Source organism: Ranitomeya variabilis, chromosome 5 (assembly GCF_051348905.1).
Source record: "Ranitomeya variabilis isolate aRanVar5 chromosome 5, aRanVar5.hap1, whole genome shotgun sequence".
NCBI lineage: Eukaryota > Metazoa > Chordata > Amphibia > Anura > Dendrobatidae > Ranitomeya > Ranitomeya variabilis.
The window spans coordinates 401,573,907-401,590,784 of NC_135236.1; positions in this window are offsets into that span (position 1 = coordinate 401,573,907).

The following is a 16,878-nucleotide window of genomic DNA, read 5'->3' on the forward strand; positions in this document are numbered from 1 at the left end:
TAAAATGGATCCTAAAATTTGTTGGGCAATTTCTCCTGAGTACGCCAATACCTCATATGTGGGGGTAAACTACTGTTTGGGCACATGGTAAGGCTCGGAAGGGAAGGAGCGCCATTTGACTTTTTGAATGAAAAATTATCTCCATCATTAGCGGACACCATGTCAGGTTTGGAGAGCCCCTGTGTGCCTAAACATTGGAGCTCCCCCACAAGTGACCCCATTTTGGAAACTAGACCCCCCAAGGAACTTATCTAGATGCATAGTGAGCACTTTAAACCCTCAGGTGCTTCACAAATTGATCCGTAAAAATGAAAAAGTACTTTTTTTTCACACAAAATTTTTTTAGCCTCAATTTTTTCATTTTCACATGGGCAACAGGATAAAATGGATCCTAAAATTTGTTGGGCAATTTCTCCTGAGTACGCCGATACCTCATATGTGGGGGTAAACCACTGTTTGGGTGCACGGCAAGGCTTGGAAGGGAAGGCGCGCCATTTGACTTTTTGAATGGAAAATTAGCTCCAATCGTTAGTGGACACCATGTTGCGTTCAGAGAGCCCCTGTGTGCCTAAACATTGGAGTTCCCCTACAAGTGACCCCATTTTGGAAACTAGACCCCCCAAGGAACTAATCTAGATGTATAGTGAGCACTTAAAACCTCCAGGTGCTTCACAGAAGTTTATAACGCAGAGCCATGAAAATAAAAAAATATTTTTCTTTCCTCAAAAATGATTTTTAGCCCGGAGTTTTTTTATTTTCCCAAGGATAATAGGAGAAATTGGACCCCAAATGTTGTTGTCCAGTTTGTCCTGAGTACGATGATACCCCATATGTGGGGGTAAACCACTGTTTGGGTGCACGGCAGGGCTCGGAAGGGAAGGCACGCCATTTGGCTTTTTGAATGGAAAATTAGCTTCAATCATTAGCGGACACCATGTCGCGTTTGGAGAGCCCCTGTGTGCCTAAACATTGGAGCTCCCGCACAAGTGACCCCATTTTGGAAACTAGACCTCCCAAGGAACTAATCTAGATGTGTGGTGAGCACTTTGAACCCTCAAGTGCTTCACAGAAGTTTATAACGCAGAGCCATGAAAATAAAAAAATTATTTTTCTTTCCTCAAAAATGATTTTTTAACCCACAATTTTTTATTTTCCCAAAGGTAACAGGAGAAATTGGACCCCAAAAGTTGTTGTGCAGTTTCTCCTGAGTACGCTGATACCCCATATGTGGGGGTAAACCACTGTTTTGGCACACGTCGGGGAGCGGAAGGGAAGTAGTGACGTTTTGAAATGCAGACTTTAATGGAATGCTCTGCGGGTGTCACGTTGCGTTTGCAGAGCCCCTGATGTGCCTAAACAGTAGGAACTCCCCACAATTGACCCCACTTTGGAAACTAGACCCCCAAGGGAACTTATCTAGATGTGTGGTGAGCACTTTGAACCCCCAAGTGCTTCACAGAAGTTTATAACGCAGAGCCGTGAAAATAAAAAATGTGTTTTCTTTCCTTAAAAATATTTTTTTAGCCCAGAATTTTTTAATTTTCCCAAGGGTAACAGGAAAAATTTGACCCCAAAAGTTGTTGTCCAGTTTCTCCTGAGTACGCTGATACCCCATATGTGGGGGTAAACCACTGTTTGGGCACATGGCGGGGCTCGGAAGGGAAGTAGTGACGATTTGGAATGCAGACTTTGATGGAATGGTCTGCGGGAATCATGTTACGTTTGCAGAACCCCTGATGTGCCTAAACAGTAGAAACCCCCCACAAGTGACCCCATTTTGGAAACTAGACCCCCCAAGGAACTTATCTAGATGTGTGGTGAGCACGTTCAACCCCCAAGTGCTTCACAGAAGTTTACAACGCAGAGCCGTGAAAATAAAAAATAATTTTTCTTTCCTCAAAAAAGATGTTTTAGCAAGCAATTGTTTATTTTCACAAGGGTAACAGGAGAAATTGGACCCCAATATTTGTTGCCCAGTTTGTTGTGAGTACGCTGATACCTCATATGTGGGGGTAAACCACTGTTTGGGCGCACGTCAGGGCTCGGAAGGGAAGTAGTGACATTTGAAATGCAGACTTTGATGGAATGGTCTGCGGGCGTCACGTTGCATTTGCAGAGCCCCTGATGTGCCTAAACAGTAGAAACACCCCACACGTGACCCCGTTTTGGAAACTAGACCCCCGAAGGTACTTATCTAGATGTGTGGTGAGCACTTTCAACCCCCAAGTGTTTCACATAAGTTTATAACGTAGAGCCGTGAAAATAAAAAATAATTATTCTTTCCTCAAAATTATGTTTTAGCAAGTAATTTTTTATTTTTGCAAGGGTAGCAGGAGAAATTGGACCCCAATATTTGTTGCCCAGTTTGTTGTGAGTACGCTGATACCTCATATGTGGGGGTAAACCACTGTTTGGGCGCACGTCAGGGCTCGGAAGGGAAGTAGTGACATTTGAAATGCAGACTTTGATGGAATGGTCTGCGGGCGTCACGTTGCATTTGCAGAGCCCCTGATGTGCCTAAACAGTAGAAACACCCCACACGTGACCCCATTTTGGAAACTAGACCCCCGAAGGAACTTATCTAGATGTGTGGTGAGCACTTTCAACCCCCAAGTGTTTCACATAAGTTTATAACGTAGAGCCGTGAAAATAAAAAATAATTGTTCTTTCCTCAAAATTATGTTTTAGCAAGTAATTTTTTATTTTTGCAAGGGTAACAGGAGAAATTGGACCCCAATAGTTGTTGCCCAGTTTGTCTTGAGTACGCTGGTATCCCATATGTGGGGGTAAACCACTGTTTGGGCGCACGTCGGGGCTTGGAAGGGAGGGCGCACCATTTGACTTTTTGAACGCAAGATTGGCTGGAATCAATGGTGGCGCCATGTTGCGTTTGGAGGCCCCTGATGTGCCTAAACAGTGGGAACCCCTCAATTCTAACTTCAACACTAACCCCAACACATCCCTAACCCTAATCCCAACTGTAGCCATAACCCTAACCACAACCCTAACCCCAACACACCCGTAACCCTAAATCCAACCCTAATCCTAACCCTAATCCCAACCCTAACCACAACTGTAACCCCAACACAACCCTAACCCTATCCTTAACCCTAACCACAAGCCTAATCTTAACCCTATTTCCAACCCTAGCCCTAATTCCAACCCTAAGGGTACCGTCTCACAAAACGATTTACCAACGATCACGACCAGCGATACGACCTGGCCGTGATCGTTGGAAAGTCATTGTGTGGTCGCTGGGGAGCTGTCACACAGACCGCTCTCCAGCGACCAACGATGCCAAGGTCCCGGGTAACCAGGGTAAACATCGGGTTACTAAGCGCGGCCCTGCGCTTAGTAACCCGATGTTTACCCTGGTTACAAGTGAACGCATCGCTGGATAGCTGTCACACACAACGATCCAGCGATGACAGCGGGAGATCCAGCGACGAAAGAAAGTTCCAAACGATCTGCTACGACGTACGATTCTCAGCAGGGTCCCTGATCGCTGCTGCGTGTCAGACACAGCGATATCGTATGGATATCGCTGGAACGTCACGGATCGTACCGTCGTAGCGATCAAAGTGCCACTGTGAGACGGTACCCTAACTCTAATTCCAACCCTAACCCCAAGGCTATGTGCCCACTTTGCGGATTCGTGTGAGATTTTTCCGCACCATTTTTGAAAAATCCGCAGGTAAAAGGCACTGCGTTTTACCTACGGATTTACAGCGGATTTCCAGTGTTTTTTTGTGCGGATTTCACCTGCGGATTCCTATTGAGGAACAGGTGTAAAACGCTGCGGAATCAGGTGTAAAACGCTGCGGAATCCGCACAAAATTGACATGCTGCGGAAAATACACAGCGTTTCCGCACGGTATTTTCCGCACCATGGGCACAGCGGATTTGGTTTTCCATAGGTGTACATGGTACTGTAAACCTGATGGAAAACTGCTATGAATTCGCAGCGGCCAATCCGCTGCGGATCCGCGGCCGATCCGCTGCGGATCCGCGGCCGATCCGCTGCGGATTCGCAGCCAAATCCGCACTGTGTGCACATGCCCTAACCCTACCCCTAATTCTAACCCTAATTCTAACCCTAGTTCTAACCCTAACCCTAGCAGAAAAAGAAAAAAAAAAAAAATATTTTATTTATTTTTATTATTGTCGATATGGGGGTGATAAAGGGGGGTCATTTACTATTTTTTTTATTTTGATCACTGTGATAGGCTATATCGCAGTGATCAAAATACATCTGAAACAAATCTCAGATTCGGCGGGCGCACTGCGCATGCGCCCGCCATTTTGGAAGATGGCGGCGCCCATGGAGAAGCCGGACGGACACCGGGAGGCCCGGTAAGTATGAAGGGGGGGTGATCGGATCACGGGGGGAGGGACCGGAGCACAGGGAGGGGGCACCGGAGCACGGGGGGATCGGACAGGAGGACGGAGGAGCGGACAGGACGAATTAGGGGGGCGGCCACGTAACGGAGCACTGGGGGGGCGATCGGTGGGGTGGGGGGGAGGCAGATTAGGTTTTCCAGCCATGGCCGATGATATTGCAGCATCGGCCATGGCTGGATTGTAATATTTCACCGTTTTTTGGGGTGAAATATTACAAATCGCTCTGATTGGCAGTTTCACTTTCAACAGCCAATCAGAGCGATCGTAGCCACGAGGGGGTGAAGCCACCCCCCCTGGGCTGAAGCACCACTCCCCCTGTTCCTGCAGATCGGGTGAAATTGGAGTTAACCCTTTCACCCGATCTGCAGGAGCGCGATCTTTCCATGACGCATACGCTGCGTCACAGGTCGGGAAGTGTTGTGATTCGGTTCGTGGGCTCCCCCGGTGGTCTCTTGTGGTACTGGTGTCCTGCAAGCTTTGCCTTCTCAGTTCACCTGTTCCTATCAGGATGTGGGAGTATCCTATTTAACCTTGCTCCTCAGTCATTCTAATGCTGGCCATCAATGTATCCAGAGTGATTCTGTTGCATGTTCCTGCTCCCAGTTTTCTGCTCAGCTAAGTTGGACACTTTAGTCCTTAAGTCTATTTTTGTATGTTTTGTCCAGTTTGCACTTATGTGAATCTCTGCAGCTGGAAGCTCTTGTTGGGCTGAAATTACCACTCCAGTGGCATGAGTTGTCACATGAGTTAAGGTAATTTCAGGATGGTGTTTTGAAGGGTTTTGCAGCTGACCGCGAAGTCCTCTGTTGTATCTTTCTGCTATTTAGTTAGCGGGCCTCTCTGTGCTAAATCTGCTTTCATACTACGTGTGTCTTTTCATCTGCTCTCACCGTTATTATATGTGGGGGGCTGCTATCTCCTGTGGGGACATTCTCTGGAGGCAAGCCAGGACTGTGTTTTCTTCTACCAGGGGTAGTTAGTTCTCCGGCTGGCGCGCGGCATCTAGAGACAACGCAGGAATGCCCCCTGGCTACTTCTAGTGTGGTGTGTAGGTTTAGCATCGCGGTCAGCTCTAGTTTCCATCACCCGAGAGCTTGTCCGTTTATTCTATGCTTCTGATGTTTCCTTGCCATTGGAAACCATAACAGTACTGCATTTCATCGGTCCTTATAAGATTTTGGAAATTCTTAACCCTGTGTCTTTTCGTTTGGACCTCCCAGCATCCTTTGCTATCCATAATGTCTTCCATCGGTCATTATTGCGGAGGTATGAGGTACCACTTGTGCCTTCTGTTGAGCCTCCTGCTCCTGTGCTGGTTGAGGGTGAATTGGAGTACGTGGTGGAGAAAATCTTGGACTCCCGTGTTTCCAGACGGAGACTTCAATATCTGGTGAAATGGAAGGGCTACGGTCAAGAGGATAATTCTTGGGTTACAGCTTCTGATGTTCATGCTTCTGATTTGGTCCGTGCCTTTCATAGGGCTCATCCAGATCGCCCTGGTGGTTCTTGTGAGGGTTCGGTGCCCCCTCCTTATGGGGGGGGTACTGTTGTGATTCGGTTCGTGGGCTCCCCCGGTGGTCTCTTGTGGTACTGGTGTCCTGCAAGCTTTGCCTTCTCAGTTCACCTGTTCCTATCAGGATGTGGGAGTATCCTATTTAACCTTGCTCCTCAGTCATTCTAATGCTGGCCATCAATGTATCCAGAGTGATTCTGTTGCATGTTCCTGCTCCCAGTTTTCTGCTCAGCTAAGTTGGACACTTTAGTCCTTAAGTCTATTTTTGTATGTTTTGTCCAGTTTGCACTTATGTGAATCTCTGCAGCTGGAAGCTCTTGTTGGGCTGAAATTACCACTCCAGTGGCATGAGTTGTCACATGAGTTAAGGTAATTTCAGGATGGTGTTTTGAAGGGTTTTGCAGCTGACCGCGAAGTCCTCTGTTGTATCTTTCTGCTATTTAGTTAGCGGGCCTCTCTGTGCTAAATCTGCTTTCATACTACGTGTGTCTTTTCATCTGCTCTCACCATTATTATATCTGGGGGGCTGCTATCTCCTGTGGGGACATTCTCTGGAGGCAAGCCAGGACTGTGTTTTCTTCTACCAGGGGTAGTTAGTTCTCCGGCTGGCGCGCGGCATCTAGAGACAACGCAGGAATGCCCCCTGGCTACTTCTAGTGTGGTGTGTAGGTTTAGCATCGCGGTCAGCTCTAGTTTCCATCACCCGAGAGCTTGTCCGTTTATTCTATGCTTCTGATGTTTCCTTGCCATTGGAAACCATAACAGGGAAGGCACCGACTTTCATGACGCAGCGTATGCGTCAAAGGTCGGGAAGGGGTTAAGATCGCGGCGGCCATTTTCCTGAAGCCGAGTTCGCAGATTGAGATCTCGGCTTCAGCAAAATGGCCGCCGCGATCTCCATCTGCGCACACGCGGCCTCCCGCGGCCATTTTCCTGAAGCCCTGGGAAGCAGAGTACTGAATCTGCGCATGCGCGGCCTCAGGAAGATGGCCGCCGCCACCGGGAAAACCGTGACTCACCCAGCTCTGCTGCTCTCCTTCAATACCGCCGCGGCGTCACCTCAAATGTGGAAGGGACCCTGGCCACCGCCACCTGAGGAAGTGACCGCACATCTGCCACCGCCACAGCCTCCCCATGGACACCAGGCCATGGAGTCGCCCACCTAAGCAGGAAGGGACCCTGCTTAGGTGCACTCCGTACCGCCCACCGCGCCTCAGCATCACCGCACCTCTGCTGACACCATGCCTCCTGTGACCCTGCTCTGCCACTGCCTGCCCTCAGGTAAATTCGGACAATAAGACGGACCCCCATCTTATAAAAAATCTTTTTTTCTGCAATTTTCACCCCAAATTTGGGGTGCGTCTTATGATACGGTGCGTCTTATAGTCCGAAAAATATGGTAATTGAAAGAGAATTTAGAAAATTAGTAATCGATCATCATTAATTCAAATGAGTTTTTACAGTATATCATTATAGTTTTTCTTAATTGTACCATTCGTCAATAATTGGCTATTTGGGCTGTTACCGTGTATTTTCATATGACGTCTTCTATTTGTATTGCTCTGTGTTATTAATATGGAACTACTTTGAGCCCATTTTTTATTGAGGCAGGGCGCCATTGTTAACCACTTTTAGGGTACCAACATCCGCTGTCATTTATGGTCTTGTATAGAGGCCAATTAGATCAATTTGTTGAATATATTTCTCTTATTTACTCTTCCTGTCTGTATTAATAGTATTACACAACCTGCTTCCTATGCCTCTAATCAATAGTTTTGATTGAGTTAATAATTGTTGGTGAAATAATTTATCAGTGCTGTTGTGATTAATCATTACTGTGGTTTTAATATAACAAAATAAAATTGTATATTTTGTTTTTTTCACTTGTTCCTTATTTGATCTGGTCCCTAAGGTCATAAGTCAGTTAGTTTATTTGTTGTTTTTATCGTGCAGAGTTCCCTAGAGAATCCTGTGAGCCATTGCCCCTTGGTAAAGACCATTAAAAGTAACACTAAATTATAAAGCATATGTCTTTGGAACCATATGGCTGATGTATAAAAACAAAAACCAGAAACTCAGTTTTTATTAAAAAAAACAACAACAAAGAACTCAACTACTGAGCCCTTCCACAAACTGTCATCCCAGTACTGACATTCAGGTACTTCAACTTAAGTTAAGGGGTTAAATAGCATGAATAACTATGACAATTCTGGCACATTTTAATACTGTGTAGTCTAAGTCAACACTGCTGCAGTCAATCACTAGCCTCAGTAGCCATGTGTTGACTATGCTACCTTCAATACTGAGGCCAGTGGTAGAAGTTTCATGCTTGGTCATCATCATCACAGTAGGGCAGATATCAGTGGGAACACAGTCGCTGAGTACCAGAGCAGAAGAGGTTTTACCATGTGAGTATAATTTATTGAATTGCATCCTTTTCCTTATGAACATTTTATTAAATCCTGTGAAAGGATTGTGTATTTAAATATGGTTTTATCCAAAATGCCATTACATCATTTGACAGGTAAAAGTCCCGACAATTTATTTTCTCTGTTCTATGTGCATGGTACTGAATGTGAAACCAATAAGTTTTACAAGAAATAAAGCAAACTGGGTTTAACAAATTTCTGATGTAAAATGTGAATGAAATTTGCAAATTTCATTTACTTTAGAAGCTAGACCTAGGTTTTGCTGGCGACAAGTCGTAAAAATATCATTCCAAAATGCAAACGGGGAAGTCCATGTTGTGGCCACATTTGTGCCTTTTTCTTTATTATTTTTTTATTAAAAGAAATTGATCATGAGATATAAATTTATGAATCATATAATTTTTTTATGCTGATTTTTATTTCAAAGTGTATATTGTCCATCTGCATCAGTCCTTATTAGTTGTGAATTATTTTTAAATGTTTTTTCGACTATACAAATCCTACCATGACTCTTACTTAATCCTAAAATAAAAGTAAGTAAAACACAAACTATATAATTTAAAAAGACGTACAATGAGTTAACATAAGCAGCCATGTAAAAGGGAAGGACACCCATGTAAAGTTTTCTTTTATTTTTAACAGTGTTTTTTCATTTCACCCTAAACCAGAATAAAAGCATACCTGTTGCCTGAATAAAATTGGTTTTGGTGCACATACCAGTCTATCTTGTCCAAGAACTGCCCAAACTCTCATACACTGTAACTTGCCTTTTCAAGTTGTAGCTCTTCTTCATCATAATTTTGACAGCAGTATACTTAGAGGAATTTCCTTTCTCTCACTTCCTAGCATGTATTGTACCAGTTCAGTACCTTCCCCAAAGTGCTTCAATGTTCATTCACTTTTTCGATGACAGATGGATCTTGAATATATAGATATATTCTTGACTCACAACCTTAATATCCTGAAATGTATGTCAAGCAACAAAAAGTAAGGATCTGACTGCTACAACAAATGCCTTCCATCACCTATGGGTTCCCAATAGTGATGAGCGAACATGCTCGGATAACGTTTTGTCTGAGCATCTTTGGATGTTTTCCAAATATCTTGGCGTGCTCAAATATGTTCGAGCCCTGCAGCTTCATGTTTTGCGCAACACATGCAGGGATACCCTAACAAACAGGCAATACTTGCACTTGCAACTGTCTAGCAGCGGCAAATCATGCAGCTGCAGGGACTGAACATATTATCCGAGCATGCCCAAGGTAATTGGATAACACCAGAGCGTGCTCGGATAGCGGGTTTTCTCATCACTAGCTCCCAAGTAAAAAAACAAACATGTAAGTTGAGCATATACTTTTTTTTGACCAGTAGCTGTGAAGGATGCCATTCATCAGCTGTCACCCCCAGGATTCAATGTTAAAACGTATAGATTTAATATATACATTTATTTAGGATGGAGTGATATTGAATTAATTCATATTAATTGGTATTGTGACATTGTCAAACCAAACCACCTGTTCTCTCTTCAGTTGAAATGTACTGAATTCTTGTCTCATATTCCATTACTTTTATCCCTTATAAAGCGGGAAAGCAGTATATATGCATTATGAATATTAACCATTTTATACATGTTGCTTTTTACCTTTAAATGTCTATTATATGCAGGCCTGGCCCGGGACTAAGCAGTAGCCCTGGCACACAAAGCCGACCAACCTTACATAAATTATATGTTGCTTACCCTCTTCAAAGAAGAACAGCAGAGCAAAGTTCAGAGAACTCTGCTTCACATTGTCATGCCCCCTCACCACTTCCTTAAACAGGTTGTCCAGGGTTAATTTTTAAATTTCCACAGGCTTGTAGATGTAGAAACACACCAAAACTCACCCTCCTCAGGTCCAGCGTTGCCTCTCCAGCAGTGAACCCATTTTTGTTGACAGTTTCCAGTGGTGACATTATGACTACAGTACAGTCACTGAGCTGACCGTAGACAGAATGAGACCACTGAGCCATGTGAGAGGTAACATGCAGTATAGGTGTCTTTTCATTGCCACTGAAAGCCTGTCACCAAAAACAGGCGGTTGTAGAGATCTAGCAATGTTTAACCTGGAAAACCAGCTATAACACTAGAAAAAAGTCATGAAAAATTAACACAAACATTTTTTTTTTCTTTAAATGGCTGCAAGGCACCAATACTGAGGCTGACCCTACGTAGTTCATATCCAAAAAATGTGATACAAAACACTAGAATATACGTGAATTTTATAATGGAGATTGCAAGAAAAACAAATTATGTACCACTTACATGCTGTGGTCTTCCAACATGAAACACTAACAGCTGCATAATGTGATTTTTGCCAATGGGAATTATGTCATGGCCAAAGTCTTCACCTAGCCTGAACAAAAATGTTGTACCTCCAGTATAAACCCACAGTGTAATCAAGGGTGGGGAACCTTTTTTCTTCCAAGGGCCATTTGGATATTTATACCATCCTTCGGGGTCCATACAAATTTATCATCATATTTTTTTTCGTCTTTTTTTTTTTTTGCTGGTTGGAGGACTACAAGTTCAAGTGACTCTAACCAAGGCTGCTGAGGCATGCAGAGGCTGTATTTTAAGTGCGGGGCTACAGATAAGTGCATAGTTAAACACTATCATAGCTTGTGATCACTGCAATTGTTGTATTTGTTTGGGGAATTTTCTGTCTGTTTGCTTGTTGGCGGGTTAAAACTTGTTTAAAAAAAGGGGGGATCTTGTGACTGGGTCATGTGATTCATTGTCTAGTGATTTAAGTGTTTGTAGCAGCCACACATGTGCTTTGCTGATTGGAGAACTACAGGTTCCAGGGACTCTAAGTGAGGCTACTGAGCTGAGTAGGGACTGCATTTTAAGTGCATAGTTAAATATAATATCATAGTTTAACAAAAGAGCATAGATTAGTATTTTTTTTTTTTTTTTGCACGGGTGCTCCAAGCAGCCAATTCCTGATTGTAGGTTGGCTGCATCGGTATTATTTGCACCTGTGTTTTCGCTATCTTCATTTGGGCCTGGTGCACCCTGGGTAGTGCAATTGTTGGAGGCCTTGAACAGGTAAGCATCCCTGCCTGTGTTCTGGTGTTGCATTGCAAACCTAGAAAGGAGTTTAGAGCTCACTGAGCATGCTCTAGCTGGGCCCAGTGATATAGAGGAGGGTGGAGGTGGGGAAGATCAAGACCCAGAAGTAGGTAGCTGGGTAACAGTTACAAGAAAGGGTACGGGTATAAGTGCCAGGGAGCTCAGGCCTGATCTGGCAATCCTAGTAAATATGCATGTTTGACTGATATTAGGAATGCAAGCCCAGGACTGCAATCACTACAGCTGGACGTTGCTGCTAGCAACTAGGAAAACTACTGCTGTAGGAAATTGGAGGGAAATTGGAGTGCAGCAAAAGCCAGACAGATGTTGGTGGTATGGGTCATCTGCCGCTGAGACCGTGAATGCCGAAGAGTGTGTTGTTTGCCGGGTGCTCGGGTTCACCATATTGCTGTTTGGAGAGACAGATTGCTGGGTGTGCCTAGGGAATACCCATTGATCATGGTACACATCGGTACTAATGACAAAGTTAGAGGAAGGTCCTTAAAAATGATTACAGGGAACTAGGAGAGAAGCTGAAGGCCAGGACCTCCAAGGTGGATTTTTCAGATATACTGCTGGTGCCACGAACATCAATAGAAAGACAGTGGGAGCTTAGGGAGATAAGTAAGTGACTTAAAACTTGGTGCAGGAAGCAAGGGTTTGGGTTCATGGAGAACTGGGCCGACTTCTGTGGTGGCTTCAGGCTGGGGGAAAAATGGTCAGATGGATGGATGAGCTTTTAAACTAGGATCTGCGGGAACTGGGAATAGATAGAGTAGACAAAAAGAGTGAGACAGTAGGGGTTAATGAGGAGTTGGGAGACTCAGATATGCAAGGAAAGTAGGGAGGTGAGTAGGAGTAATAAATGTGCTTATAGTATTAAATGTCTGCTGGCAGATACAAGAAGTCTTGCAAAAAAATGAATGAATTGGAGACACTTATGTTTGCCACAGATTAGTATGTAGTGAGCATTACGGAAACCTGGCTGGACAAAAGTTATGACTGGGTGACAAATGTAATAGAGAGTAACACTACATTCAGAAAGGAATGGAAAGACAAAAAGGTGAATGGGTGTGTATTTTCGTTAAATTCAACTTAAAACCTATGTTCAGTGATGACATTTGGGGGAGTTGTGACAATGTAGATTCAGTATGGATAAATGTACATGGGGATGGCAATAATGGAAAGTTGCTAACTGGAGTGTTCTGCAAGCCTCCTAATATAGCTGAACAGGTAGAGGATGAAATGCTGCAACAAATTAAAAACACGGAAAATAATAGGGTCCTTAATATGGGGATTGCAACTATCCAGACATTCAATGAGACATAGAATCTTCTGTTTGTGCTAAAAGCTGCAAACTCTTATCCACAGTTCAAGACAATTACCTCTCTCAGTTCACAGATGAACCAACTAGAGGAGGTAATCTTCTGGATCTGGCTCTGTCAAATAGTTCAGATACAATTTCATATCTACAGGTCAGTGGGCATTTGAGATACAGTGAACATAATATGGTAATAAAACATTTCTATGAGGAAATGCAAAAACCTGGAACTTTAGGAAAGCTGATTTCAACAAATAAAGGGAACTGGGGATACCAAAAAAAAATGGGGCATGTTTAAGGATATACTGCTAGAATCCTGCAGAAAACTTATACCCCCTGGTAATACAATTCCTTAAATAAAAAGAAACCATTATGGATAAATAAGACAGTACAAAGTTGAATAAGACAAAAACAAAGGGCATTCAAAATCTTGAAGTCCGAGAATGCAGAAATAGCATTTCAGGTTTATAAAGATCTCATGTCACGAAACAGCAGTCGGATAACCCGGGACCAGGGGCTCCTTCCCTGTCCCTAACACTAGGGGGGCCATAGCTTGCCATACTCCCCAGGATACTTCTGAAGGTGAAGATTCTTGGGCCTCCACCCTTGCCTTTTCTCCTGAGTTAGCCCTCTATCTGTTCTCTTCCCCCCACCCAGAGAAGAAAGGCACCACTGTGCACTGTAGTACACCAACTCGACAAACAAGACAACACAAGGGTTAACATAAAACTCCAGGCATACAAAATATTCACTCACATATAACAGAGGAATGCATCGGGGTGTGGAGGTAGGGGAATAAACCAAAATAGAGAGGGATAGGGAATTAGCACACATACAAACCAAGCAGTTACAGATAACTCCTCCAACTCTAATTCTCATATGAACTCCTCTCCCTCAGTTAGCCATGCAGCAAATGCTTTCTCTGACAAGATTATAAAGGGGAAAGGAATGGCTAACTGAGCTCAGCTGTGAGCATAGGGATTTTCAACATAGCTGATTAACCCCTGTTCTGCCAGAAGAAATAAATACATTTAAAATGAAGAAGTGCTTCTTTTCAGCGCCGGAGTAGGGGTCAATTTAGGTCTTCTAGCTCCACACTGTTGCTGTAACCCGTGACATCACACTAAGAAATGTAAAAAAAAAAAAAAATCAAGTTAGCAAAGTAAGTTACTGAAACACAAATCGCCAACATTAAAATAAATATCAAAAAATTTTACAAATACATCAATCACTAAAAGAAAAAAAATATTATAGAGCAACCTCTAGCACTCAATTGATAGGAGAAAAAGTCTTTTATAATGAAAATAATGAAATTTTTATTCTGGGAATTCACAGCTGGTTAAGGAATACAACAGAAAGTAGTTTCACCCAACGTTTCGGCCTGTATGGCCTTTTTCAAGGGTTCATTCTACATAACAGACAAAATTTACATATAAAGGTTTCAAAATGAAATTGGCATGTGTCACAGAAAAATCATAGTAAATACAAAAAACCATTGTATATTTATACAAAATAGTCCAATTCAATGCATATCACTATATAATGTGAATCCATACATAAAAATTAGCCAAAATTAATTTTAATTTAAATTATATTCAAAGGGGAAGGAATGAGTATAAATTCAATACTAAGCCAGTTAAAAGAAAAAAACAGATAGTATCAGCCCATTAAAAAATGATAATAACAAGATAATTATGGAGGACAAAGAAAAGGCTGAGATATTAAACAGACGCTTTTCATCCGTCTTCATCAGTGAACTAACTGCTCCAGGAATCATTCAACAAGGCAAAAATGAAAGTTCACCAACTGATACAACTAATATAACTAGTGTAAAACAAGAAGTACACCTGCATCTGAGCAAATTAAACATTGATAAATCCCCCAGACCAGATGGCATTCATCCACGGATATTGAGGGATTTGAGCTCAGTAATTGACAGACCAATGTATCTCCTAGCCTTAGACTCTCTTGTAACAGGAATGCCAACAAATATACTCCCATATTTAGACATAATCCTTTATTAAAAATATAATATATATACCTAATATATGGGGCAGCACGGTGGCTCAGTGGTTAGCACTGCAGCCTTGCAGCGCTGGAGTCCTGGGTTCAATTCCCACCAAGGACAACATCTGCAAAGTGTTTGTATGTTCTCTCCGTGTTTGCGTGGGTTTCCTCCGGGTACTCCGGTTCCTCCCACATTCCAAAGACATACTGATAGGGAATTTAGATTGTGAGCCCCATTGGGGACAGCGATGATAATGTACACTATGTACACTATGTTAGCGCTATATAACAAAAAATAAAGATTATTATTATTAGGTATATACTGTAAGTATTTCACAGAGGAGAAATTTATAACATCCCCATCTGGTGGTCAAAGCAATATATGCATATCAAGTTAAAAGAAAACACCACACAGAGAAAAGTTAATTTGTCCATGTCCTATATCTAAACACTTTTTATACCCGAGAGAGAAAGTAATACTATATCACAGGCCAAATTCTCAAGAGGGGTTCCACAAATAAATATATCAGAAAGTACAATGTGCTTAATTCTAATTCAATGGAGTATAACACCCAAAATGGAGAGTATATATTAAAACACAGAACACATGTAAGTATATTGATGGAAATAGCTCATAGCAGTTCGGCAATGACAACCACAAGGGTCTCCTGTAGACCCTAGGTTGTCATGCCAACCCATCAGCGACACCCGATCATGTGGCATGGGCACTGATGGGCAGAGCTAAGATACACATCCGGTTTGCACGAGTTAAATGCCGCTGTCAGAGATTGACAGCAGCGTGGAACACGATTCCACCCGGGCTGTTAGGGGTACATGACAGGTGAGCAGATCAGGAGCCGGCTGCTCAGATCAGCTGTAATCTGCCGGAAAAGGTGCAGGCTCATTGCCGGAGCCCACACCAAAGAAGGGGAGACAACCTATGATGGAAAATGCACGTTATAGGTCATTAAGGGGTTAATCAGAATCAATTATGCTCCGTATGTTTTTATTTTGATCAGCATTTCCTTGCACTGACATAACACTTATTTACCTGTCTAATTACCTGACATAACACTTATAATACTTACCGGACTTCTCTGCAGTTAAACTGCGGTTTTACTTGTTTTTAATTGTGTGTTTTTATTATTTGTATTTTCAATAAAGGAATAATTTTGTCTGAATATGGAAGTATATTTGTCAGTTTTATAGTATTACTTATTCTTATTATACATATAGGACCTTGTATAGGGTATCTTTTGTTAAATGGGCTGACACCACAGGATTGGGGGATGCCTCACATGATACCAATACATAAGAAAGATAAGAAGGTGGATCCGTGCATCTACCGTCCAGTAAGCTTGACATCAGTAGTGTGCAAAGTTTTTGAGGGAATTATAAGAAATGACCTGCAGAGATACAAGTTCTTCTTACTAAATTAAAATATCATAAAAAATGTATTTCAGTTCTTCAATACAAAAAGAGAACTCATATATTATATAGAGTAATTACAAAGTGATCTATTTTAAGTGTTTATTTCTGTTAATGTTGATGATTATTGCTTACAGCCAATGAAAACCCAAAAGTTATTATCTCAGTAAATTAGAATACTTTATAACACCAGCTTGAAAAATTGATTTTAAAAACCGAAATGTTGGCCTACTGAAATGTATGTTCAGTAAATGCACTCAATACTTGGTAGGGGCTCCTTCTGCATCAATTACTGCATCAATATGGTATGTCATGGAGGCGATCAGCCTGTGACAGTGCTGAGGTGTTATGGAAGCCCAGGTTGCTTTGATAGCAGCCTTCAGCTCGTCTGCATTGTTGGGTCTGGTGTATCTCATCTTCCTCTTGACAATACCCCATAGTTTATGGGGTTAAGGTCAGGCAAGTTTGCTGGCCAGTCAGACACAGTGAAACAAGGTTTTGGTCCTTTGACAGTGTGGACAGGTGCCAAGTCCTGCTGGAGAATGAAATTATCCAAAAAGCTTGTCAGCAGAGGGAAGCATGAAGTGCTCTAAAATTCCTGGTAGATGGCTGTGCTGACTTTGGTCTTGATAAAACACTGTGGACCTACACCAGCAGATGACATGGC